This window comes from Felis catus, chromosome D2, assembly GCF_018350175.1.
Source record: "Felis catus isolate Fca126 chromosome D2, F.catus_Fca126_mat1.0, whole genome shotgun sequence".
In the NCBI taxonomy this organism is placed as follows: domain Eukaryota; kingdom Metazoa; phylum Chordata; class Mammalia; order Carnivora; family Felidae; genus Felis; species Felis catus.
This window is the reverse complement of record NC_058378.1, coordinates 76,781,790-76,809,260: the sequence shown is the minus strand read 5'-3', so window position 1 is coordinate 76,809,260 and position 27,471 is coordinate 76,781,790. Positions and strand designations below refer to the sequence as shown.

Below are 27,471 nucleotides of genomic sequence, written 5' to 3'. Positions count from 1 at the left end.
ACTTCCACTCTGCAGTCACCCACCCTTTGCTCTGCAATAGCTTTTAGAGCAGCCTTTCATCTGCCTTCAATTCGTTGGTCCTTCTCTAATGAGCCCAAGTATTTCATTATCAGCCCATGCCTGGTCAATCATCTGGCTACCAGCACTATCAATCAACAAGACATCTCCGATTTAATCTGTAGGCTCACAGCACTGGGATGTCATGTGGTCCTCTTCTGTCAGAGATTTATTAAGGAGGGAGGATTTATTGCCCTCTCAGCAGATACTTCTTTCATTGTTATCTTCTTATTATGGTTGGGTAAACTTCCACTGTGATCCCTCCCATCGTGTGGACCTCCACGTGGAAAGGTATTTTGTACTCAGGGAAGAGTCCCTGATGTCACCAACCCCCAAGCAGTATCTTCAGGAATCACGAGGGAGAACGTTTACCATCACAGGCCAGGCAAGGGCCATGGGAGGCTTGAAGCCTCTCCTTATGCTTTGTGTTAACTGAATTTAATGAAAGCTGCTTAGAAGGATCATAATGAGGCCTTGACATTATTAGTTTCTTTACAAAAGTGACTGGTCAAATTCCTTGAGACTTAGATTTTTTGTGGGGGCAGTCATGGAAAGGACTGAATCGTAAAAAACAGGGCTTGGGGGGGCTGCCTGAGTGGCTCAGTCTGTTGAGCATCCGACTCTTGACTTGTCTCAGGTCGTGATCTCATGGTTTGCGATTTCAAACCCCACGCCAGGCTCTGTGCTGACGTGGCAGAACCTGCTTGAGATTCTCTCTCTCTCTCTCTCTCTCTCTCTGTCCCTTCCCTTCCCCCCCAAAAATAAATAAATAAATAAACTTCAAAAAATTAAAAACCAGGGTTTTTTTTTTTCACAAGTTGTGTTTCTTTGTTTTAGTAAATTTCTCCTCAACTTAAGGTTCTAAGAACTTCTTGATTTGTTCAACTAACCACCCATGGTATGCAAGACCTATGCTGGGTGCTGGGGAGACGGTGGTGTTGAAGTCGGGTTTGGCTTGTTTAACTGAGGAAAGAACAGTAACAGAATTCTCCGGAGCTCTTCCAACAGGTAAGGTCTTTGATTCTGACCATGCTCTATAAAAAGGGTCAAAACAAAGCTACAGCGTCTTTGGAAAAATTTCCCGAACAGACACAGTGCTGAATTTCTCAGCATATGCTTTTTAGTTATCTTAGCCTGTCACAACTAGAGAGCATCAGTTAAGTGTTTCATTCAGACCCTGAACGGATTGTATTATTTGGTTCCTCGTTTCCTTAGCAGAGGTACAGGGAGCAAATCAGTTCAGGCCCAAGAAAGAAACTGTACTACTCTTTTAGGCATTCAATTTTCTATTTATTTCTTGTTATGAATATACTTCCGTATTCCAGGTTAGAGGGAAAAGTATCTGTATGACAGCGTTTAAATTGCCCTTTTGTCTTTCCAAACTAGGAGAATGAAACTTGGACTAACGAATAATGTGCGTGTAATGCTCTTCCACCCTCTGGGGCGGTCAGGGGTGGGGTTTAAATTCTAACAGCAAGAAGTCAAAGGCCACCTCCCAGGAGTTGAGGCAAGGTCCAAGGACTAGCTCCCTGTTTGCAGGCAATGCAAGTTATCTTGGGGGCCCTGTGGTAAGAATTTTAGGGTGTCTTTAAACGTTCCAGACCCACCAATGGTGGGACTGTGAATAGGTACGCCCACTTCAGAAAAGACTTTGGCATTCCTATTAACCTTGGGGATACACATACTTAAAGACCGAGAAACTTTAACACCAAGACAATTACCCTAGAGAAACTTCTGCATAAGCGTACAGAAGCAAGAGTAGTCCAGTAGCAAGATGTCAACAACCTGAACATCCATCCACCCGTAGATGGTAGAATGGGTCAATTCTGTCATAGGTACGTAATATGATACCACAGCATCACAAGAATAGATTGCAACTATACGCATTTGTGTGAATGAATTTCATAGACACAAGGTTGAGTGAAAGACACGTTACAAGAGACCCTCGGTAGCAGGACTCCATTTGTATGAAATTCCAAAATACAAAAACTAAGCATATTGTCCAGAGATGCACAGAGAGATGTTAAGACTCTGAAGAAGGCCAGGGAAATGATTACCATGAACAACACCATATTGGCTGTGATTAAAAAAGCCTGCAGGTGGGGAGCCTGGGTGGCTCAGTCGGTGAAGCACCTGACTTTGGCTCAAGTCATGATATCGTGGTTGGTGAGTTTGAGCCCCGAGTCGGGATCAGCGCTGACCGTGCAGAACCTGCTTCAGATCCTCTGTCTCCCTCCCTCTCTGCCCCTCCCCATCTCTCTCTCTCTCTCTCTCTCTTTCTCTGACTCTGTCTCTGTATCTCAAAAAAATGGCTGCAGGTTTTGGGGGGTAAGTAGGCAAAATTCTGTTTCTTGGCCTGTGTAGTAGTAGCAAAGGTATTCGATTTATGACTATTAAACAGAGCATATGTTTGTATGCACTTTTCTGTATGTCCGTTATATTTCAAATGAAGAAGAAATGATCTCTCTTTCTGGGAAATATCTTCTGGTGCTTTTGACTCTTGCCTGTTGGGCCCCCTCTCTCCGACGTACACCCCTCTTCCCCAGATGTTTGGGTATCTCTACAGTGTCTTTCAGGGTATGCACTGTCCGAGCCCCGGAAAGTGGAACGACTTGCTGGTGATGCCCTCCCTGCTGTCAGCAGAGCGTGTATTGTCTCCCAGGATCAGTGCCTGTTAGCTCCGCCTAAACGATCCACGTTGACCAGCACAGGCTGCAACCACTGACAGGTCCCCAGGGCTGCCGACATGGGCGAGGGGAGCTTGGGACTGCGCTGCTGGGTCAGTATGGGTTGGGGACGGTGGCCATGATTATATTGAACTATAGACTCTGATTTCAAACTTTGAGCATAGAAATGCATGGTTGGGAGTGGGGGGTGAATAATGCGGTTTGACTGAAGCAGAAGAGAGCCTATGCAGCAGAGGAGATACACCCCCTCAGATCAAGCCTTTCCCCATCTTTACAGCCTTTACGTTGCCGAATAGCCCAGGGTGAAGAGGCGCGTCAGAACTAACACGTTGGTGTGGTTGCATGAACTGAATTCATTTCAGTCACTGAACAAGTATGATTGATTAGCTGCTGGCGCTCAGAACAGATCCAGCCCCACAGGTGGAGAGATTTAAAACCAGACCATCCCCTTGGGGAGTTGGAGACAAAATACAGGCAGGTAAGCTGGCGCATCTTCTGAGGTGTGTGATGAGAAGCGCAGGCAGGGGGCACCATGGGGGTGCCCAGAGGCGGGGTGCATCTACCATGAAGAAAGGAAGCAGGGAAGGAACATGGCTGTTTGGTTGGTCCACGGACACTTTAAACTCACTGTGGCCAAACCTTAAATCATTGTCCTCTCCCTCAAAACCTTTTCCTCCCCCGGTATTGCCAACCCAGAGTAATCCTCCCCATCCTGCCACATGGAAACCAGGAGTGGGAAAACCCAAGCAGAAAATGGGAGTCGTGTTCAGATGTGGCCTCTCACTCACTGTCTCCTTCCATCACTGCCTATGTTGGCCTATTCGAGGACTGCCATTGGAGAGCACTCTCCTGGACCAGGGGTCTGAACCAATGGAGCTATCAAGCAAGGAATAGCAGATGTCAGCAATATGTTACCTTTTCTTCAGGGGGAGACTCAGTGGAAGACATAACGTGAGATCTATGGACCAAGTAGACTTGCAAATATTGAAACTCATAGGTAGGGTCACCCATTTAGTCATAGAAGCAGGGCAGGGCATCCTACATCCAGGAAAGAATGGGGGCATGGAGAAGAAGAGATGAACTGGTGTTCTCAGTGGACAGGCTCACCCCCAAGGGAGAAGGGCTGGCCCGAGCTGACCTGAGCATGCCCAGTTCTTGTTCCCAAAGATGCCGATTAAATGTCACCAACTCCCCAAAGAAGGAACAGAGTGAAAGAGGTCTAAAAGTCCGGGAGTGCACTTAGGGAGAACTTCCTCATGGAAACCCAGAGTGTAGAAAAACCCAGGCCCTCTATTTTGTGACTATCTCATGCTTTGTCTGCTCTTGTCCAAACCCACTGTTAAAACATTATAACGTTGCTCTAGTCCAGACTTTCTCTAATTCCTTGCTTGAATTATCGCTTCCTGCCCAAGCTGATTCATGAATCCATATTGCAGGCTGAATCATCTTTGTCAAGACCAATCCAGGCTTAGGATTTCCACCTTAAAATATTTCCGTGGATCGTCTCTGTTGTCACAATCAAGCTCAAAGCCATTTGCTTGAGACACGAGTGAAGTTTCGTGTTAATTACATTCTGCCATTCTGCTCAGATTCGTTCTTGGACACTTTGCCTACGTGTGCCTTCATGCCAGCCCATCCAGACTACCAGCAGTTCCTTGGACAAAGTGTGCATTTCAGGCCTCCATTCCCCGCCCCCCTCCTTCCCTCACCTTCTCCCTTCTCTGCCTGGGTAACCCTTACTGAGCCTCAGAGTAGTGTCGCTTCCACCCTCTATCTGAACAAAATACACTTTGTCTATGCCCCCACAACACCCTATGTGTACCTCTAACATGGTATACATTCATTCTGCTGTACTGCATTTTTTAAACCGGTTACTCTTTTCGGGGCACCTGGGTGGCTCAGTCGGTTAAGCATCCGACTTTGGCTCAGGTCATGATCTCACAGCTTGTGAGTTCGAGCCCCGTGCCGGGTTCTGTGCTGACAGCTCAGGGCCTGGAGCCTGCTTTGGATTCTGTGTCTCCTTCTGTCCCTGCCCCTCCCCCACTTGCGCTCTCTGTCTCTCAAAAATAAATAAATGTAAAAAAAATTTTTAAAAACCCTGTTATTCTTTTCCTTTGGACTGTGGAGTCATCGAGGACAATAGCACTTATTTCTTGTATACCCAGGGCTGAGCCCTAAGTCTGACATAGATGAGACGTGCAGAAAGTGAATGGTCAGATAATTTCTACCAGTCATTCTTGTTTTGATATTCCATGGTTTAATGAAACGCTGCCATCCCAGTAAAGGAATAGAACAGGTAATAAAGATGACCAGCTGGGAAAAAAACAAACGAACAAACAAAACTGACCTCTGTACATCCCTTTAGACAGAGCCTTTCTCATTCACTCCCTTCCCTGTTCCCTCTGGGGCGACTTCACTCTTAACTCTGGAGCCACAGAAGAGGCAGAGAGAAAAATGGACACACAAATGCCAATCCCTTCAGCTTGCTCACGAAGGCACAAAGAGGCTGAGCTCCTTCTGTGCAATGATGGCGGCTAGCAGGAAGGTGGGCAGGTGGTTTCATGAACGTCTGGGTTCCCTGTGCTGGATATGACACAATGGCGGAGATGGGACCCTGCCCTAGCCACTCTCCTCACTTGGTCTCAGGATGGCCCTGTTATTGACCGTAAGACCCTCTCCCCTATGCTTCCAGTCAATGTCCTCTACCCAAAGCCCTCCTGGCTTTCACCCACCTTTTCCTCCACACGGAGGTCTCACAACCACGTGATGCTCAGGCTCTCATTCCGGCGTACTTCATTTTCTTGTGCTTTTGTCTTCTCATGATCCCATCAGTAACATAAGAAGAGACCCCTGTAATGAGAGTAACCATGAGTGGGAACTGACAAGTCCACCTGTAGTGGGGTCTTCTCCACATGGTTGGCGTCCTCCACCCCTGAATCGCTCCCCAATCTCCATCTCCTCATCATGTCTGTGTCTCCCCACTTTGTGAAGAATGCTACATACAGGTTTTGCTCCCACCAATAAAACATCAAGTACAAAATATCCCAGTGCATTCACCTATAAAAGATCTCGTAACAAACACACTATATACTTTATTAATAATATACTTTATTCTTAATCTTTAAATTCTAGTATCTAACACGACAAAGTCTCTTCTCATCAATATTGCACACAGTTCTGATACCCATGATCTCATTTGTCTCACAACTCAACTTTGTTGGTCTTACTATTATCCCCATTTACAAACTTTAAAAGTTTGTATACAAGTTTGATAAAACTCAGGCTCCAACAGCGTAATGGCTTTGCTTAACGTCCCCATGCTGGTAAGGTGTCAAAATGAAACTAAAACAGCAACAGCCAAAACAACTTATCGAATGCCTCCTATGGGCCAAGCATCGTTCTAGCCATTTGGGATACGCCAGTAAACAAAACAGATAATGTGTAATATTGGTGAGACGATAATTTATTGCATTAAACTATTGGAATCTATAGGTTAAGAATCACATATATATAATGCATTTGGTAAGAGAACTTCTAGGTCTCACTCCCGGAGGAGAGACAAACAAGAAACAAAGAAATCAGGAGAGATTTAGGAGACAATAAGAGCAGGATAAAGGGAAGTCAGAAGCATGGGGAGTGGAGGCAGATTGTGATTTTAATTAGGCGGATCAGGGCGGGCCTCACTGAGAAGGGTATATTGGAGCAAGGTCTTGGATATCTGAAGGAAGAGTATTCCAGGTGGTGGAGACCGTTGGTGCACAGGGCCTAAGGCAGGAACATGACTGCCACGTTCAATGTAGAGAGGAGGCCATGGGCTGGGGCAGAGTGAGCAAGGGGCCAAGTAGAGGAGATGAAGTTGGAAAGGTGATATAGGGGTGACGATCACATAAGGGTGGCATATTCCAGGCTTTCTGATTCCAAGTCCAGAGTTGCTTTTACCTATCACTCAGAAGACATCAGAAGGACCTCTATGCATCAAAAAATAGTTACTACGGGGGCGCCTGGATGTCTCAATCGGTTAAGTGTCCCGCTCTTGGTTTCGGCTCAGGTCATGATCTCACAGTTCATAAGTTCGAGCCCTGAGTTGGGCTCTGTGCGGCCACTGAGGAGCCTACTTGGGATTCTCTCTGTCTCCCTCTCTCTGCCCCTCCCTCTCTCTCAAAATAAATAAATAAACTTAAGCAAAAAAAAAAAAAAAGAAATAGTTACTATAGGTACATAACAGATGGAGCCCAAGGTTTATCCTAGGCCATTTCTCCAACCACATGAGAAAGTTAGGATGCCGATTCAATTCTAATTTCCACATCCCATCTGGTTCAAGTGATCTATGCACTGCGGATAAAGCACTAGTCACGTCTGAGTAACTTTCTTTTTTTTTTATTTTTTAAAATGTTTATTTATTTTTAAGACAGAGAGAGACAGAGCATGAGTGGAGGAGGGGGAGAGAGAGGGAGACCCAGAATCCGAAGCAGGCTCCAGGTTCTGAGCTGTAAGCACAGAGCCCAACACGGGGCTCGAACTCACGAGCTATGAGATCAAGACCTGAGCCAAAGTCGGACGCTCAACTGACTGAGCCACCCAGGTGCCCCCGTCTGAATAACTTTCAATGGGCACGACCTAGAGTTGGCATACATATGTTTCCCTGGTAGTGAAAAATCCTTTTAAAACTTAAGGGAAGAGTAGGAAATGTTTTGAAGTTTCCCCATCAGTCATTAGAATAGCATTATTGGGACTTCTGTTTTCTTCCCTGTGCATTACTGATCGGGACCAATCTCTCCCTCCTTTGAAGAAGACAGAGAAGCGCAGTTTCATGGGGCCAGAAGCTACAATTATCTGTGACCTTCATTTGAATTTCATGTCCCCCAGGGAAAGAGTTTGGAGGCACAAGTCTTGCTTTATGATGGTGATAACAAAGTGGCAGGAAGACGGGTAGCTCCCAATGACAGTTGGAGCAGAATGATGGGCGTGGTATCAGGAGAGAAATGCCTTTACGCACAGGCCCTGAAGGGAGAGACAAGGTTCACTGGGAGCTGACTTTGGCTGAGAGGCTGTATCCCTGCCCTTTCACTCTGCTGCCTGGGCGGCCCCAGCCCAGCTCCACGCAGGAGGTCTTTAGATAAGCCATTTGTACGCTAGGTGCACAGAGCAAGTTCAAGATGCTCCTAGATGCCACTTGCAAGTTCAAGATGCTCCTAGATGCCACTTACAGCACCTAGATTCCAAGTCGCTCTGCTGGAAAGGGAAATTTATAGGAAAACACACGGGCCGGACAGGCATTATTTTTTAAAGCGTACTCTCAGGTATAGATAATTTATGAACTTCATTCTATGTAAAAGGATAACCTCTTCTTTTGGGGGCATGAGCTTTGAAGTCAGGAACCCCAGTTTTGCCTTGGGTACATTTCCAACCTCTTCGTGGTTCTGTTTCCTCATTTTTACTTTGCAGGGCTATAATGGACTTAAACGGGATCAGGTATGTAATGTGCCTCGCCAAGCATTTGGTACACAAAGGGGATCAGCGTTTGCTCTGATTTTAAAAGGCTATTTCAAACCAGCTCTATTAAAATAGATGTCTTGAATAATTTCTTGGCCTAGAAACGCTAACTATAGTATTGGTGATTCTTTTCCCCCTTAAGCTTTTTTTTTTTTCCCTGCCCGTCAAAATCTAAATGACGGCATCGCAATGAGTGGCAATGAGGTATAGTGAGTGTCTTACACTACATTAAAATCCTAATATAAACCACGAGCTCTTACTGCCCAACCAAAGGGCAAACTTCTCATTTACAACCCAACAAGAGAATTAAGTATTTGGCAGCAAGAGGCCACACTCAACTTCTTTGCGTGGACAGTTTGTATTTGCAAACATTTTCTGATTTCCAAAGGGGAAAAGAGCAAGAAATTTCAGCAATAATTCTCGCAATTCCAACCAATATTTCTAACCCAAAGGGAAGTTTCTTAGAATATACAGAGGCTTCTTGGTAATCAATAAGAAAAAGACAGGCAACCCAATTAAAACATGGGCAAAAAACTTCAAGTTCCTCACAAGAGATGGGTAACACGCAAATAAAAAGGTGCTCAATATCACTACTTATTAGGAAAAACAAATTAAAACCCTCAACGAGACAGGACTATGCACCCACCAGAATGGTTAAGATTAAGAAGAGAATACCAGGTGTTGACAAGGACACAGAGCAATTGAAACATTGTGTAATTTGGCCCAACCACTCTGGGAAGTGTGTGTGTGTGTGTGTGTGTGTGTGTGTGTGTGTGTGTATATATATATATATATATATATATATATATACACACACACACACATACATATATATATACACATATATGTGTGTGTGTGTATATATATATATATATATATATATATATATATATATATATGCTTGGATAAAGAAGTGAGAACAGTGTTAACCTTTAGGAGGTGATAATGACTGAGAAGGAGAACAGGGCAGTTTTCTGGGGGTGATGGGAATGTTCTATATCTTGATCCAGATCATAGCTGCATGGTGGCGTATATTCAGTCATTGAGTTGTATACTTAAAAACTGTGTAACTTACCTATGTACGTTATATCTCAATTAGAAGAAAAAGAGGGAGAACATGTGGAGGAGAAAAAAAAAATGAAGGAGCTCCCCAGAGCTGAAAGTGTGTAGGCAGAGTACGGACAACTCCTCGAAATACTGTAAAGATTTTTTTTTTTTTTTTTTTTTTGCTTTAGGGCTTTAGGATGAAAAGATCCACAGGCTGGGCTTCTTGCTTTGGTAAATAGCTAGAGGTCATTTGGATTAGAGCACTGGTTCAGAAGCATGGTGTAACGTTGGAAGTTTTGTGATGCAGAACTCTAGACAGAGACACTGAGCAGGAAGTTTCTGTGATGTCTGGAAGTTTCTGTGATTGTCTAGTATGGGACTTCTTAACCTCAGCAATATTGCTATTTCGGACCAGAAAATTCATTGTTGTGCAGGGCTGTCTGTGCACGATAGGATGTTTAGCAGCATCCCTGACTTCTGCCCACTAAATGCCAGTATCATCCCTGTAGTCATAAATCAAAAACTCCTCTAGACATTGCCAAGTATTACCTTTCAGCCAGGGCTGGGAGCCAGATTGCCCTTTGTTGAAGCCGCTGGTCTAGAAGATCAATGACTCCTACTTTACATGACCTACTTGGAAAGAAGCATGCCAGAATCACCACGAGAGCCTTTAAAGACCAAAGATGTGTTATCCTCTGTGCCAAATACAAGGTCAGCCAAATCAATTCTCAATCCCCTTCTCTTATTGCCACGAGGCGTATATGACACAGTTGTAGCCAATTCGATGTAAACGGTAAGTTTTCTGCAGGTGCTTTTTTCTCCGCTGTCATATAAACATGATGGCTGGAGCTGTAGCAGCCATTCTGCAACCATGAAATCAAAGCCAAGAGAATTCTAGACACTCAGGTGCTGGCATTGTTCAGTGACAGCAACGAGTGCCAGCCACTGTCTGTCTTCAGACTTTTCAGGAGGTGGAACAGTAAGCAAGTAAACTCGTGTTTGTTCACATCACTCTGGCTGGGATTTTTGTTATTTGTAGTCAAAAGCATTTATGATCCATACACTTCCCTCGAAGTGTCTCCGACGTCCCTTACCAATTTTGCCATGAGGATCACTTCAGTGAGCCACAGCTGCAGATGGGAATGCATCAGATGTTTTGGCAAAGGAGGAAGGTTTGGTCTAGTTTGGAGGCTCCTAACCCTGGCTGCAGTCAGAATCTCTCCCTAGAACAAAATAATAATAATAATAATAATAATAATAATATATAATTATAATTCTATATATTATTATATATTATATAATATATATTTATATTATATTTATAATATTTTATATTTATATAATAATATAATTTATATTTTTATAATTTATAATTTATTATAAATTATTATTAAATTATATTTAATTATATATTATATTATATATATTATTATATATTATATATATATAATATAATATATATAAATATATAAATATATATACCAATGCCTGGGCCCCACTGTAGACAAATTAACAGGGTGGTGAGATTCCATGTCCTTTGTACCCAGCCTCTGTCAGCTGCATCCTGCTATCTACATGTATGGAGGGTACAAGTAGAGTGACAAGCAGAGGCCCATTTGCCGTGTCCCCAGCCTCACCAGCTCTCACAGGATGTTCTGGCTTGTCTGTGCCCCTGCGGCATGGTTGCATCATCCTTGGTGGCAGAGTAACTCCTGGGCTTAGGGAGTAAGTAACTCTGCTACTTAGGGAGTGTGTCTTTGACCTCATTCGCCACCATTTTCTGCAGTTCAGAACACAGCATCTCATGGAGAGTCCTCAGGAACCAGGCGCCAATGTCTGCCTCTGTCTTCACAACCACTGTCCGTGGCCCCCGAGAAAGGTGCTCAGAAAAGGAACCCTGGATGCCGGTGATGGTCCCGTGAGCCCTGACGCCAGGGACCTTATTTCTGCACCCCAGCTGTGATGGTCTTGACATCTTAGAGGAGCAGAACATGGTAGTTATGGCAGGTCATATGGGGATCCTGATAGAAGCCTGGGTGTGGTGGTGAAGAGAAGAGGCTGTGAGACTCCTTTCTGTCCTGGAACGTGTTTCTCCACCCCTCTACGTCTCGCATGCCAAATGGAAATTATGAATGAGGTCCCCAGAGTCAGTGCCGGGTATATGGCAAGTACCAAGGGCAACAGCTCTTCCGAGGTGTGAAAAGTCATTCCTGAAAGGCACAAATCTTAGAGGTTCCAATGGTTTGGGGCCCTTCAAAGGGCCACAGTACGTAAACAGCTCTACAGTACATCTGTGGTATTAAAATTTCATGGGGAGGAGCAGGTAGGAAAACGCTATCTTAAAAGGCTCCTTAAGGGGTGGGAGGAATGAGGGGAAAGGGAAAAGGGCCAACCAACACTGACTCAGAGCCTTTTTTTTTTTTAATTTTTTTTTCAACGTTTATTTATTTTTGAGACAGAGAGAGACAGAGCATGAACGGGGGAGGGGCAGAGAGAGAGGGAGACACAGAATCGGAAACAGGCTCCAGGCTCCGAGCCATCAGCCCAGAGCCCGACGCGGGGCTCGAACTCACGGACCGCGAGATCGTGACCTGGCTGACGTCGGACGCTTAACCGACTGCACCACCCAGGCGCCCCTCAGAGCCTCTTGATTAATGTGTCCCTTCGTTTTTCTGTCACTCGGAGCCCCACGTCTCTCCCCGCCCCACCTGCCATGCAAGAAGTTCCAGACAGCAGGGCCGGGATGCCCAGCTGACTGTGTCTGGCTCCAGATTTCACTCACTTTGTTTCTTGTTTCACAAACCAGTGACCCATGAACCAGCACAAAAGGCCCTTCCTTCAGTCCTGATGAATTGTAACTTTTTCTAGGCTTTGTTTCCAGTCCTTTAGCCACATCTTTTACTTTGTCTTCTATTAAGTTTTTTAGCTTGCACTCTTTCAATGGCTATTTTCCCCTGAAACTTCTTTTGATTGTTCTTAAAATGGCCTTAAAAACCACACATGGGGTGCCTGAGGAGTTCAGCCGGTTAAGTGACTGACTTTTGACCTCAGCTCAGGTCATGATCTCTCGGTTAGTGGGATCAAACCCTGCACAGGGCTCTGCTCTGATAGCTTGGAATTCTTGCTCTCTGTCCCTCCCCTGTTCATTCTCTCTCTCTCCCTCTCTCTCAAAATAAATAAATACACTTACAAAAAAAAAAAAACAACCCACCAGTACTTTTTCTTGTGTTTGGGGCGTGGACCCAGAGCACTGTGAAGTTGAGATTCTTCAACTCATACTCTCCAGAATGCTCCAGGAGTCAGGAGGAGGATGTCTAGTGATTTTCGAACTATAAGCTTTTTCCAAAGCACGGCCCCCAGGAACACCACCTGAGTCAGAAAAGTACAAATATCGAAATGGGGCCCAGAAGTCATGAAGGGTAGAAATCATAGAGGTCAACACTCGTGACATTTCTTTGGTACGAATATGTCGATTTCATAAACAGTTACAAACTCCCCGTCCCCAGCAGGGTCCCCGGGGTGGCTTGCAATTGTCATGCTGGTGTGTGGCTTCATTTCTCTATGTGTTGCCTGTGTGTGTGTGTGTGTGTGTGTGTGTGTGCGCGCGCGCGTGTGTGCGCGTGCATGTAACAGATCCCATTTATCCAAACAACTTATCGTGTCCCAGGCTCTAACTCATACCTTTTCAGGACGATGTTAGCTATCTTCCCACGTTGGTGTTTTAAAAGCCGGCATTTGTGACAGTAATTCCTTCTCCGCATGCAAACAGGCACACAAAGAAAGAAGTAAAAAGGTTTTTGTCCTCCATGAAAAGCCTAAAGAAGTTTGTCCCTTAACTACCAAATTAGCCAAGGTTGAATTTAATATTTTGGTTGTGTAGATTGCCTCAGTGCCAGTATACCTAGCTGCTGAGTAAAGAGACTGGATAAGATAAATGTGGCCTGTCTAAATATTCAGAATGAGAGAGGTCTCCTTGTCATCATTCAATTCAAAAACCAGAAAGGGAGGCGGCGTGGTAGGACCGTCACCTGAACTTTGTCCTAACCCAGACAGTCGAGTAGTGGAATAAATGTGACATTCTGGAATGGTGTGGTAAGTTCTTTATTCTTTATAGGCCATATATGGAGTGTTCTGAGAGATACTCATTCTCCCCCCAAATAATAGCTACTATCAACGTAACACCAGCAGGACATCAGGCTCTCTGCCAAGCACCGTGGATAAATGATCCCATTGTATTCCACACTGTATGTGGCATAGCTTCTGTTCCTATCTCTGCTTTACAGATGAGGAAACTGAAGCCTGCAGAGGAGAAGGATTGCCTTGCAGGTGGGACCAGTTCTTAACCACAAAGCTGCCATGACTCAAAGCACTGACAGCAGTCAATGGTTCATCTTGAAAGGATAGGGCTGATAGCGGTGATGGGGATGTATTCTCTCCCTCTGTACCCTCCCTCACACCTTAACCTTTCCCTCTGCTTTGACAGCCCCATGTAACCAGGGATAATGGCATACCACGCCCCTGCACAGACGCCCACATCACTGGGCAGTGTTTGTTCATGGGTCCTTGGCCAGGCTTCCACTTCTCAGACTCCCCTTCCAAGCCATCCCCAAGCTCCGGACTACACACAACTCCCTTCCTCCTCATGAAGAAAATAGAGGGAATCAGGCAGGGACTCCCCATCTGCCACTCCCGACCTGCCAACAAATTAAGGCTGCTGCCACGTCAAAGTGAAAGGCACCAGGACACAAGGGTAACAACTCTGCTCTTAGCTCTGCCTCTGGAAGGCATGTTCCATAACCCACTGGTTATCTTGGTCTGCAGATTCCACCCATCTCAGAAATTCCTCCCTGCCCCTCACCATTGCATGTCTGTAATTCTGGCCCTCATCCGCTCCCGGCTGGACCACTGTCACACCGAGCACACAGGTGTCCTGCACCTGGCCTCTCCTTGCACGACACCAAGCTGTCCCTCTGCAACTCAGCTCTTCACTGCTTACGCCCCTGGTAGGCTCCTTGCTGCCAGACCTCAGACCTTGCAGCAGCGACAGCAATGCCTTTCAGGGTCTGTCTGGTCCAGGCGCCGGCTGTGAATATCCCTCTGTGGTCCCAGGGGAGCACCCTATGTCCCAGGCATGGGGATGCTCCTTCACCCTTTTCTAGCCCTTTCCCACTCCTGTCCTTTTGCCCTGTTCTACAGTGTCTTCCAGTTGGTAAAGTCTGACCCCTCCCTTGAGGCCCAGTTGAATTAAATGGGCTTCAGCCGAGAGGGAGTGACACCTGGGACAGACTGATTTCCAGAAGGGGATGAGCTTTGCAGGGACCAATGGATTTCAAACGGCTTCAAACACACACCATCTGAACAGGGGAATTGATTCTCTGGGAGAAAAAGTATTTAGAAAGCCATCTAGATGCAATAATCCCCAAGAAGGACCCCTTTGATCACTGGAAAATCTCCACTCCCTCCACTAGATGGCGCATCTAAATTTGCAAGGCAAACATCAGAGTGCACCTGTCTTAACGCAAAGCATGTATTGTGACTAATTTTCTTTGTAGTGATTACAGTGTTTGTCCACACACCACTCACTACGACATAATCATGGAGAAAAAAATTCAGAGAATAAATTCACATAGGCAGTCGGGTGTCAAGGATCCACAGGATCATTATTAAGATCTGTGTCCAAAGTAAGTCCCCTCTGCGCCTCCCCTATCACCGTTGGTCTTTGGGGAACACATCTCTTCATTTTTTAGTCACATAAACAAACAGTTCTCAGCCTGCGATGTCCAAAGCCGTTGCCTTTCCAGAAGTCGCTAAACTCTCAAACTGATGCATGAACAGCTATTTTTAGTGCATGCTAAATGATATTTATAGAGCAATACCCGTATGTGTTCCAACCCCCAAATCTTTTAAAATGATAATGAGACTCTTGCTTCATAGGTGGAAATTCACTCCCATGAATTCTGGTCTGATTTTACTTTACCCCCTTCATTTTGTTTTAGTGCCTGCAAGAGTTTCATTTGAATTCACTCTTCTCTTCAGCCTTAGCACTAAGCTGCACTACATGAAGGTAAGTACTTGCCTATGGTCATTCTAAGAGAAAAAGTGTCCTGTTCCTCCTTTAAAGGCAGGCATGGTCCGCTGTAGAAACTTCAGACATTAAATAAGCTAGGTTTGCAAACATCTGCCCTAAGACACTGGCAACAGCAAAGCCCCACGTAGTCAGTAGGTTTTTGAAGGACATTCTCAGCTGAGACATCGATTTTCTTGTCATTTCTGGGCTGGGTTCACCCTGGGGTCAGGCCATCAACCAAGTGTTGCCATCTACTCCTGGAACGTCACAAAGTATACCCATATACTTAGCTACTAATGACTTCCCCCCCCCCCCATTTAAGACTTAGTTTAGATGTGACTTCCTCCAGGAAGTCTTCTGTGAATTCCCTTCCTAGATAAAGGTTTCCTTAGCGCAATTCAATTATCTGGTACTCCACTTAACATAGTGGATTATAATTATCTGTTTATGAAGTTGGTTAACCTCCCGAGGGCCAAGATTGTGTATTATTTATCTGATTATCCAGCATAATGCCTGGTACATAGAAGGAAGTACAATAAGTGCATGGATGAATTATTCAATTAATGGATACAAGCCTACACATTTTTTGGGGAGGGGGGAGGAAGGACAGGGCCCCCATTTCTACGGGCTGGGACATTTTCCAACCTTTGTTTCAAGGCTGATTTGTATGCTTGCACGTTAAAGAAAGGCCCGATTTCATCTATGGGGCAGGAAATAACCAGGTGATTTAGTCAGTTCAATTAACAACAGCAAAAAAGAAAAATCATTCCATAAGATCTCAAAAATTAATGAGTGATACCTTACATGACATTTGAATTCACAAAATGCTCTTGAATATGGTACTTCTTCACCTCTCAGAACACTCCTACAGAGTGGGTTAGAGCGGGGTCATTTTAGAGATGCGGAAAGTGAAATCAGAGAAGTTAACTGACTTGAGTTAGTGAGAGTTGGAGTCAGGACAAGACCTTCCGATTCCAAATCCAATGTCCATTCTGTGACACCGCCAAGCTCGTTGACTTCAGGCTGTTTGAGTAATTTGGCCAGTGGGCTGGCTAACTTGACCAGCTAACGTGATAGTCCTGGGCACATAAATCAGTTCTCCTTTTGGCTCGGTCATTTACTAGCTGTTAGACCCTGACCAGGTCGTGGAGATATTGTGTAAGCCTTCAGTTTTCTGAAGTTGGGAAAAAAGAGTAAAGTCAGGGGAAATATATTTCTCGACTCTCAGGTGGCTCAAGGGGCCAGCAGTGTTTTCATCATTGTTACAGCCACGACAAAAACTATAATTCATTCTGTTCCAACTATGTGCCCTCACTTTTCTTAGCTCTTTACATATGGCGACTCATTTTACCATCATAACAACAAAAAGTAAAAGAGGAGTATTTTGTTCCCATTCTACAGATGCATAAACTGAGGCATAATAAGGTGATGTAACCCAACCACAGTAGCATGTCTAGTTGGTGGAAGAGGAAGAATTCAAACTCAGGTAGCTTAGCTTCAGAATCTGTGTCTTATCGCACGGCAAGATATGGCTACCGTCGTCACATCGTGATTACTAAATGCAAATCTTACCAATTTATTGGGGAAGGGCCTGTGCCACCCTCAAAGTCAATGCAAAGGGGGCATGGAGTTCATTTATTTGGAAAGGCGAAAACTCTGGGGGCTCTCCTGGGGGCTGAGCCCCATCCAAGTGTGCCCAAGCCTGAAGCCAAAGCACGCAGCCAATGTAATAATTCTTGCCACTGCCTGCAAAGCCACGCAAGCAATTAGTTCATATCAAGCTGTTATTAAGAAGTGATTTTTGTAACAAAAATACTGTCTTCCTTTAATTTCCGTGCAAATGCAAGGAAGCCAACACAAGTATAGTTTCTTTAAAGATGTTCTGGTAAGAATTAAGTTTGTCCTTTTCAAGAAGCTGCTGAGGAAAGGTACAGAGATGATGGTGACCTCTTGGAGGTGTTCTGAGCTCCTGATAAAGAAAGGCCAGCTTCTTTCTCCTTTTGAATTGAACACAAAACCCTCCTTTCCCCTTGATCAAGGGCAATGCACGCAGGTGGTAGCTAGTGACACTTGGAGATAATTTCCCAGGCATCCACCTGCATGATGCAGTTAACATAAAGCAAATCCCAGCCCGTGACTGGTGGCCTCAGAGCATTAGAACGGTGACAGCAAACAATGTGTGCCAGTGTTTTTAGAGTGCCCCGGGGTGGGGCTTCTTAAAACTAATGGAAAAAGAAATACTGAAGCACAATATTTTGAGAAGTGACATAGGATAGGAGAAAGAACATTGTCCTCCAGGTGCAGAAAACTCGAGCCTGAGCCCAGGATCCGGATTGTATCCCTTGGATGGTTTCATTAGCTTTCTCAAGCATCAGTGTCTTTCAGAAAACGGAAACTGCTTTAACTATGGCAGAGAGTTACTATTCACTTTGGAAAACGTGAGCCAGGGGTCATGAAAGCACTTGGAAAACTATAAGATGTTATTTGAATTGCAAGACATTTTTTTTTTCACTCTTCATAGCAAAGGAGGTCTTCCTAATAAGCGCTGTCAAAACACCTGGAGGGACCAGCGCATTAATGTTTGTATGAGTTCCGCCGTCTTTTGCAAATGTCATCTATTTACTGTTATATTGATTGTACCATATACTTGAAATTACATTCAGGTTATGTCAGGCAAATTACAGTCAATGATGAAGACGTTGAGCAGAAAATTAAGTGATTTAATATTTACTCTGTGGCAGAATCTAATTTGGCATCAGGTACCTGAATGGGCTGATTTAGGCTATTATGAGCTAGTAATGAAAAATATTTCAATCCCATTTTCATTTTAGGCGAAAAGAATGAACTACAAACTTCTTAGAGGAAACAAAAGGGCGTTTCCTAATGGCTTTTAAGGGCAGATTACTATTGACTGATGCATTAGAAGTCAAGCTATATTGTGCATCAACTTTTATAATAATTTATCATATGGGATTATATACAGGATCAGGATCTCCTTGGATTCTCCTCTGAAAATGCAAGGAGTCAGAATTTATAAAGAGCAGGTGGGCACTGGATGCTATTGATTCCTTCTCACTCGACAGCATGTTTTTTTGTGGGAGATCAGCTGTACCCTGGCTGAAACACACATAGATTCAGAGAATAAACATGCATATGGGAAAGCATGATCAACTGAAGATTAAAGATTTATCGGCTTGCCTCTTGTGACCCATCTGGTAGCAAAACTAATGGCTGTTTAGAAGCTATAAATTTAGAAAAACCCTTTGTAGATGGGAACTTGTGTTTACCCATGCTGTATGTTAAGTGGCCTATGAAACAGCTGAACCATTGAGAAGCATCCTTTCCTGAGCTAATTTGTACACAGTGGCCCTATTTAGTTGGAAAGCCTCTTTATTTTCTAAAAAAAAATAACTCCATTGCAAATACTCTAATAAACAAACAAACAAACAAACAACGCTCCTTAGGCCCTGCAGAATGAACCAATTCCCACAGGACCAGTTCCTGGGAAAAGTTTAGGGGAAAGGAATTTATTTCCTATGTAATGGATCTGAGAGGGGAGCCTCAGACTTGTCTCCCTCCTCAAATAAATGCAATGTGATGGAATTTTTATAAAATCTCAGGCAAATAGTAGGAATTTCTGGGGTCTTTGTGGAAAGTATTTTGAAATAGGCCAGCTGGAGCATTTCTTGGAGGGCTAGAGGATGACAATAGTTAATCTCTGAGGTTCATTCCAGCTCTGACATCCCATGATCCTATGATTCCATAAGATTTAGGACCACGTGCCAAGTGCACAGCCTCCTGAACCCATGGGATTCTTAGGACAAGTTTCGCAAATTTAAATGCCTTCATGGGCCAGGTGAGGAACAGAAATGAATACTCGATCAGATGACAACTGTGGGGAACGGAGGAATGCATGGCCCTTCTAAGGTGGGTGTCAGGGTTGAATTGTGTCTCCCCAAATTCATATATTGAAGTCCTAACCCTCAGTACCCAAAGATGTGACCTATTTGGAGGTAGAGTTGTTGCAGATGCCATTGGTTAAGATGAGGTCATACTAGGGTAGGGTGGGCCCCTAGTCCAATATGATGTGTCTTTATAAAAAGAGGATATTGGACATAGACATGACCCAGGTAGAATGCCATGGGAAGATGAAGGCAGAGGTCAGGGTGATGGGTCTACAAGCCAAGGAATGCCAAAGATTTCTAGCAGACTACTAGGAGGTAGGAGAGAGGCTGAAACAGATTCTCCCTGCCGCCAACAGAAAAAACAAGGCTGCTGACATCTTGATCTCAGACTTCCAGCCTCTAAGAAAGGAGACAATAAACTTCTGTTGTTTAGGCCATCCAGTTTGTAGAACTTCGTTATGGCCGCCCTAGGAAACTAATACAGGTGACAGCATCTATTAAACTCCAACCCAATATTACCATGTGAGAAATGCTAGTGCATTTCTTCCAATTGTCTAAGGGAAGTCAGAAGTATGGATTTTGTTCTATATAAAACCTTCTAATTTAAAAATGCCGGAAGCAAATGCAGAAAACTTAAAAAATAAAATGTAAAGGCAAAATGTATCTAGTTCACAAGTTACCAGCTGAAAACTGCTGCTTTAAGGACAGCTAAGTCTACCCCAAATGATCTTTTTCAAGATAGTTTCCAGAATTATCTTGACATGCTCATCTGTCTCTACTTTGGATTAGGGCCCAGAAAGGCTCCCAACATAATGTTCGTGAGCTATTTGGTGTGCTAACACTTAAAACCAAAATATTTTTTTTTTATTTGGCTCAAGTTAGTTGGTTACATTCATTTATTGATTTTCAAATTTCTGAGCCTGGAAATTCCATTTTCAAAATTAATCTCATGAAACTCAAAAACCAAAGTGGAACCTTATTGGTACACATTATTTCATTTGTTCAAACTTACAACATGATTTATTATTAAGCCTGTCAATGAGAATAAAAAGACCCTTTGATTAATAAAAATATTTGAAATTAGGATATGCGTGATCCAGGGCACCTGGGTGGCTCAGTTGGTTGAGCGTCCGACTGCAGCTCAGGTCATGATTTCATGGTTTGTGAGTTCGAGTCCCACATCAGGCTCGTTGCTGTCGGCACAGAGCCTGCTTTGGATCTTCTGTCCCCCTCTCTTTCTGCCCCTCCCCCATTCGTGTTCTCTTTCTCAAGAATAAATTTTTAAAAATTATAGGAATTTCATCACCCAACTATTCTGTACCATTTTGGTTTGCAGTTTTAAAAAAAAAAAAAGCCTTGGTTTGTACAGATGAAATAGTTACAAAAGATAACAAAAGCTTAAATACGTGTTTTGAAATTCTTGGATTTTCTTCAGTTTAACTGATTAAAAAGCTTGATGGAAAACCACTAGGGGATTTTACCTGCCCGTACAACATCTCATACACAGAAATCAAAAGAGAAGCACCACACTTCTGCTTCCAGTAATAAAAGCCCAAAGTAAATAGGACCAATTCTCTTAAAAAAGTTGGACAAAATGTTTTTTTAAGTTTATTTATTTTGAGGGGGAAAGAGAGAGTACCAGTGGGGGAGGGTCAGAGAGAGAGGGGGCAGAGGATCCAAAGCAGGCTCTCTGCTGACAGCAGTGAGACTGAAATGGGGCCCTAACTCACAAACTGAGTGAGCATGCCCTGAGCCAAAGTTGGAGGCTTAATCAACTGAACCACCCAGGTGCCCTGGACAAAATATTTTTAAAATCTCCTTGAAGGCATTGAGTGCTGACAAGATGGGCAGGACAAGATGGGTGGGGTCAAGATCCCGGGGTCAAAAGAGGCTCAGGAAAATAAGTTCAGTTTGGGGGTCAGCTTTTTCTCATGGGGTCATATGCCAATCCTTGAGGGGATCACCGAGATGCTGAGAACCTTATCAGCACTCTGATAGTCTCATGGGGTTTGAATTGGCAACCGAAAGGCTACACTCTAGGAGTAAAATAAACTGGAAGTAGGCACTCAGAGGACATCTCACTTTTAAATCACGTCAACCCATGAAATTGAAATAGATTATTTTGGAGTGGTGATACCCTCAGACATATAAAACAACAACAATAATGAAAAACAGACATAAATACTCTCTGAAGCAGATATCATCATCCTGGTCCTCCAATTATTTCTACAATTCTGCAAATGTAATGTCTGTCATACTAAAAATAATCAGACACCTGGCAAGATAAGACATCCTGAATGACAAGTAACAATCAGCAATAGAAACAGGCTTACTAAGGCACAGACTTAAATCGCTGTAACTGTTATATTCACACAGATAAAGGCTAAGGTTGAATTTTAGTGCAGGATCGTAAACTATAAAAAATGGAAATTCTAAGCTTGAAAAAATAATAAACAAAATTAAGGACTCAGTGGGTGAATTTCCCACAGACTAAACACAGATGAAGAGATAATAGGAATCTGGGTACAGATCAGGAGAAAATATCAATCTGGAAGCGCAGAGGGACAAAGGGATGGAAAATAAAGGTTGTAGCCAAGAAACACACGGTACCAAATTGTCATACATGTAATTTTACGTTCCTGATGTAAAGGCGAGAGAAGGTGGAACAGAAGTAATATTTGAAGAAGCAATGGCTGAGAATCTTCCAAAACTGAAGAAAAAAATCAATATGTAGATTTAACAAGCTCCATGAATCCCAGGTAGGATACGTACAAAGAAAATAGCACGTAAACACATCCTAGTAAAATTGCCAAAAAAAGGAGAGATAAAGAGAAAAATCATGCAAGCAAGCAGATGGGGAGGGGACAGGAGGTACGCTCCAAAAGAGTATAACTGGAATACAGATGTCAAAATAATAGAAACCAGATGTCTTTGTTTTCTATTGCCGTATAATCATTTGCCACCAACTTAGTGGCTAAAACAATACTTGTTTATTATTTCACAGTTGCCAAAGGCCAGAAGACCAGGCATGGGTTACCTGGACCCTCTGCTCATCACAAACCTGAAATCAAGGTGTTGGCCAGCCTTCTAATCTAGAGGCTCTGGGGAAGAATCCACTTCCAACCTTATTCTGATCCTTAGCAGGATTCAATTCCTTATGGCTGTAGAACTGAGATCCCTGTGTTTTGCTGTCAGCAGGGAGCCATTCTGAAATACAGGCCACCTATGTTCACTGCTGTGTGGTCCCCTCCATCTCCAAATCCAGCAAGAAAGAATCTTCCTCACATCAAATCCTTCTCGCACTTGGACTTCCTTTTTTTTAGGAAGAGTCCCAGCCTTTTTCAGGCCCACCTGCATATCTCAGGCACACTGAGGATAGTCCCCCTATTTAAGGTCAACTGATTTGGGATCGTAATTACATCTGCAAAATCCCTTCCCAAACTATCTAGTCTTTGACTAACTGGAAGAAGGTGTGTGTACAGCAGCTGGTGGGATCTTGGGGGCCACCTCAGAATTCTGTGTGTGACACGAGAGTACCCAAGAATTGTATATTTAATGCATTGAAAAAAAGCGACATCTTAGAATTCTAGAGGTAGGGAAAATACATTTCAAGACTAAAGGCAATATAAAGACATTTTTAGACTAGCAAAACCTCAAAGAACTTGTCAGCAGACCTACACCAAAAAGGACAGTGACATCCAATGGAAGGTCAAAGAAGCATAAAGGAAAGAAGTACAAAGGAAGAGGTAAATATGTAGGCAAACTTAAATAAATATTAAATGTATAAAGGAAGATAATATCTGGAGGGATTTGAAATGAAATTAACATACATGGTAACAATGACACAAAAGACTCAGTAGTAAAACTTTTTTAAGTCAAAGGTGTATGGTGAAATACCCAGGGCAAGGTTTGGCCAAGTTTTTCTTTAACTAGCCAGATGGGAAATACTTTAGACATTGTGAAAGAAACTTTGAGAACACTACACATGGTCTGTGTTGCAACTACTCAACTCCACCATTGCGGCAGGAAAGCAGGCATAGGAAGTATGTAAATGAGTGAACGTGGCTGTGTGCCAATAAAACTTTATTTATAGATGATCAAATGTGAATTTCATTTAATTTTCACATGTCATGTAATATTATTCTAACTCACAAGCTATCCAAAAACAGGCGATGGGCTGGATTTTCCCCATGCCCTATAGTTTGAAGGCTGCTTCTCTAGGGTATCTGTTAAAAGAAGTCTTTAAAAGTATATAATCTGCAAGCTAACAAAGGGGAAAATGGAACAATAAAAAAATTCTCAATCAATCCAAAAGGAAGAAGAGAGAGAAAAGGGAACATGAATCAGATGGGACAGATCACACTGAGTAAGATGGTAGGCCTAAACCCAAATATATTTGTAAGTGACATGAACTAGAAGGGGACTGAATGGCCCAATTAAAAGAGAAAGACTGTCAGACCAGCAAACAGGAAGAGCCCAATGATGAGGGACATGCATCAATTATGAGTTCCTAACAAGGATGAAAATAGAAGATGTACCGTTCAAACACTACAGAAAGAAAGCTGTGTTCGTATTAGGTAAGGCACACTTTAAAGCAAAAAGCATCACAAATGATAAAGGGAGACATTGCATAATATTCTTTTTCAAGTCATCAGGAAGATATAACTGTGAGTAATTTGCATGTACCTAGTAGGATAAACTCATAAAATATAAAGCAAAGTTTGACAGGGCCCCAGCAAAAGATTAATCCACAGTTGTGGGGGAGAAATTAATATAAGTCTTTTGGTCACCAGTAGAACACGTGGATAATAAATGCAGTAAAGATTTGGAAGACTTCACAACATCATCAGAAACCAGGATGGATGGACAGGTGTAGGACATTGCATGGAGAAACTACAGGGTGCATATTCTTTCAAGCACACACAAAACATTTCCCCAAACGGGCGTTAAGCTGTACCATGAAGCAAATAATTACAACCATATACTGTGTCCTCTGATCATAACGCAATAAAGATATAAATCTATAAATCAATTACAAAGTAGCTATGAGGTTGTCATGTGTGAACATGTAAAGATGCCCTTCTAAAGAACCCATAGATGAAAGAAGTCCCAGTAGGAATTACAAATCATTTTGAATTGTACAATAATTAAAAATGCACACAGAGTTTGTAAGATAAAGCAAATGCTCTGCTCAGTGAATTTCATATTCCCAGAGATATGATCAAAAACCAAGAGAATTGGGGAAAAAAATCAATGGATAAAATGTACACCTCAAGAGGTTATTTTTTTAAGAACAAAAATTAAAACTACAAAAGCATGACATATAGAAAGAAGTATGTATAGGTAAGTGGACGCGCGTGGGTTACACAAACGTGATTATTTCCTTGCTCTGTCAGTTAAGAGGACTTAGAGGCTACCATACCCCAAGAGCAACAGGCACATGTAGCCCCCAGATCTTGGTTTCCAATAGCATTCTCTAATATAAGGAACCAGGGCTCCTGGGGACATGCTAATCTGAGCGCTGAGGTGAATATAGAAGATGAGCCCGGAACATCTTATAATGCCAAAATGTAAGGAAGGGCTAAAAAACCGAAATCCAGAATGATGTCAAAGGGACACAAGAGCCAGCCGAAAGAGCTTTCTGTGGCCAGGGCATGGAACAACACAATAAAGGAACATCAGATTGTAACCCAAAGCATAAAATAAATATCCATGAGTCCATACTGATATAAACGGTTGAATAAATAAATGGGAGGCAATAGACACATCTGCCATGTAGAAGAATTTTGGATAATTTAAGCAGTTGCTCGACCTTCAGGGAACGTAATTCTTCATAGAGTGTGGAAAGTGACCTCACGGTGGAGGAATCTGATAAACATTTCCTGAGACATGCGATCAAGGTCATTGTCAACAGTGGTAAGTCTCGTTGATAGTTTGCACCTTTGACATCATGCAATGAAAGTGACACTTTGCCTCTGTGGTCTTCATGTTGTGATGCTCCCCCCCCCCCCCCCCCCCCCCGCCGGCAGAACTTCCAGAGCGCCTAGAAAAGAGAAGAGGGGACATCAAGATTTATCCCTGCTCTTCAATACCTCCGACTGGAACAGACACCTGCTCCTCTTAGAGCCCATTGGTCAGATCTAGTCACATGGTCTCAACGTAACTACCCAAGACTTTCCCTGGGAGCTTGTGGAGAATTTGGTGCTTCTGCATCCTAGGGCTTGGGAGCAGAAGTGAATCTTATGTGTGACCATCTTATAAAACAGGCACATTCAAGCCAAATACAAGAAGCTTAAATATTTAGGCCTTCTCGTCTCTCTTGGGCACAGTACTAAATCAGCCTGATAGATTTCTTTAATCCACCAGCCTGCAAAATTTTTGCCTCTTTCTCACTTCGTAACGTCCTGGCAGTGATATATGTCTTACCACCAAGTAATGCTCGCCTGCAGGGGTATATTACTAATGATGTCATTTGGAGCTTACATTTTTATTCAAATTCTTACAGATCTATGTTCTGCTATTTTTTTCAGAGAGATCCTGATAATTTTGAAACAGGATTGATCTTCTTTGAAATGAAAATCCAATTTTAAAACTGACTGAAGGCCGATCCTAAAATAAAGAATGTGTATCGTCAATCAGCACATAGCAAACAGCACTACTGTATTTCTGTAAGTTGCATTTGTAAAAATATTGGAGAGCCACAGGTAGCTGAATGTTTAGTGTTTCAGCACCTTTTGAAAAAGGATTGGCCTTCTTCCTTCCTTCCCTGTCTTTACATGTTTCTTCTAGAATAATTCAGGCCAAAAGCCAGCGGGGCTGGGGGCCCACAAAAGGAAGGTGAGCCAGGAGCATCCGATGGTGGCTTTCCAGAGAGGGTCTGAGGACCATGTGAAGAAGGTGAATTGGTGGCCCCCTGGGGGGAGGGAGGTGGTCCACGTGAGGAAGACCTAAGGCCTAGAACCTCAGCTCTGCTTTCACCAGCTGCATGGCTGTGAGCAAGACACTTTTTCTGAGGCACAGCTTCTCTGTCAATAAACTAAGTGACTGGCCTACACTCTCTTGTACATCTAACTACAACACTGTCTGTTACCTAACCAGAATTAAAAAAAAAAAAAAAACTTTTAAAAATAAAAGCTAAAAAAATAAGTAAAAGTAATTTAAGGACTGTTTGTTGGGGGAGAAAATGAGGGGGTGACCTAGATCTGGTGAAAGTGTGGCCCCTGAGGAACCCCAGAGGGCATCAGAGGGAAGCCCAGGGCAGGATTTCTGGCCCCCGAAGCCCTTTCACGGCGAAGAAGCTCCTTTGTTCTGTGTTCTGTGATTCAGATGGGTCCCAACATGTGATTTTGTCTGACAGAAGCTCCCCTTGCTAAAGAAAATAAATAAGATACATAGAATTTGAAAACTTACATTAAAAAAACAAACTAGTTGGCACAGTCATTCTGTCTCTGGGGCTTTTGCTGTGATGTTTTACTGGAATCTGTCAACACTAAGTGAGCACTCCAGAGACCTACGTAGGAAGGCAGAAGTGCCTCGGACACTGAGCAGAGGGTGTCCGTCCACGCGCTGGGAAAAGCATAGACTGGTCCACTAGGTTCACTACTGATCTGCGTCAATACCCTAGACTTTCACACCCACATAAGCAAACACTATTGACCTCCATAAAGGAAGGTGACAAAGGAGAGCAAATGAATTTAGTGAAAGCCAGTGACAGGCGGAAGGAAAGTCAAATGAGTCGCCCAGAGCATCAAGACACTGCCAACCTCCTAAGGACATGACATCGGCACGTGTGGACACACATACACACAGGCACACACTATTGCACGCAGAGCAGTTAAAAGTAGCAGTTATTGGAGCGCCTGGGTGGTTCAGTTGGTTCAGCGACCAACTCCTGATTTTGGCTCAGGTCATGATCCCAGGGTCGTGGGATTGAGCCCCATGTTGGGCTTGTACTGAGTGTGGAGCCTGTTTAAGATTCTCTCTCTCTCTCTCTCTCTCTCTCTCTCTCTCTCTCTTCCTCTGCCCCTCTCCCCCAACCCGCACTCTCTCTTTTAAAAATTTTTTTTAAAGTTTATTTATTTTTGAGAAAGACAGAGACAGTGTGGGTGGGGGAGGGGCAGAGTGAAAAGGAGAGAGAGAGAGAGAGAGAGAGAGAGAGAGAGAATCCCAAGCAGGCTCCAGGCCGCCAGCACAGAGCCCGACACGGGGCTCAAAC

At 43.5% G+C, this 27,471-nt stretch overlaps 2 long non-coding RNA genes across 4 annotated transcripts in view; one reads left to right on the top strand and one right to left on the bottom strand.

Moving 5' to 3' along the window:
• Window positions 1-13,454, bottom strand: part of LOC109492887 — a 35,590-nt gene extending 22,136 nt beyond the window's left edge. For 2 of the 3 annotated variants that reach the window (XR_006587371.1, XR_006587372.1), the window contains exons 1-5: window positions 12,966-13,454; window positions 12,496-12,653; window positions 10,379-10,507; window positions 9,834-9,914; window positions 5,477-5,594 (exon numbers count right to left, since the gene is read on the bottom strand). This is a non-coding gene — a long non-coding RNA (uncharacterized LOC109492887). Of the gene's footprint in view, window positions 1-4,989; window positions 5,328-5,476; window positions 5,595-9,833; window positions 9,915-10,378; window positions 10,508-12,495; window positions 12,654-12,965 lie in introns of those variants that run through there. The other variant, XR_002736661.2, reaches the window with a different exon arrangement.
• Window positions 13,455-13,471: 17 nt separating this feature from the next.
• LOC109492886 lies at window positions 13,472-26,310 on the top strand. The gene is made up of 4 exons (XR_002146851.3): window positions 13,472-13,610; window positions 15,281-15,348; window positions 25,787-25,924; window positions 26,046-26,310. It is a non-coding gene; the product is annotated as an uncharacterized LOC109492886 (long non-coding RNA).
• Window positions 26,311-27,471: the final 1,161 nt, after the last annotated feature.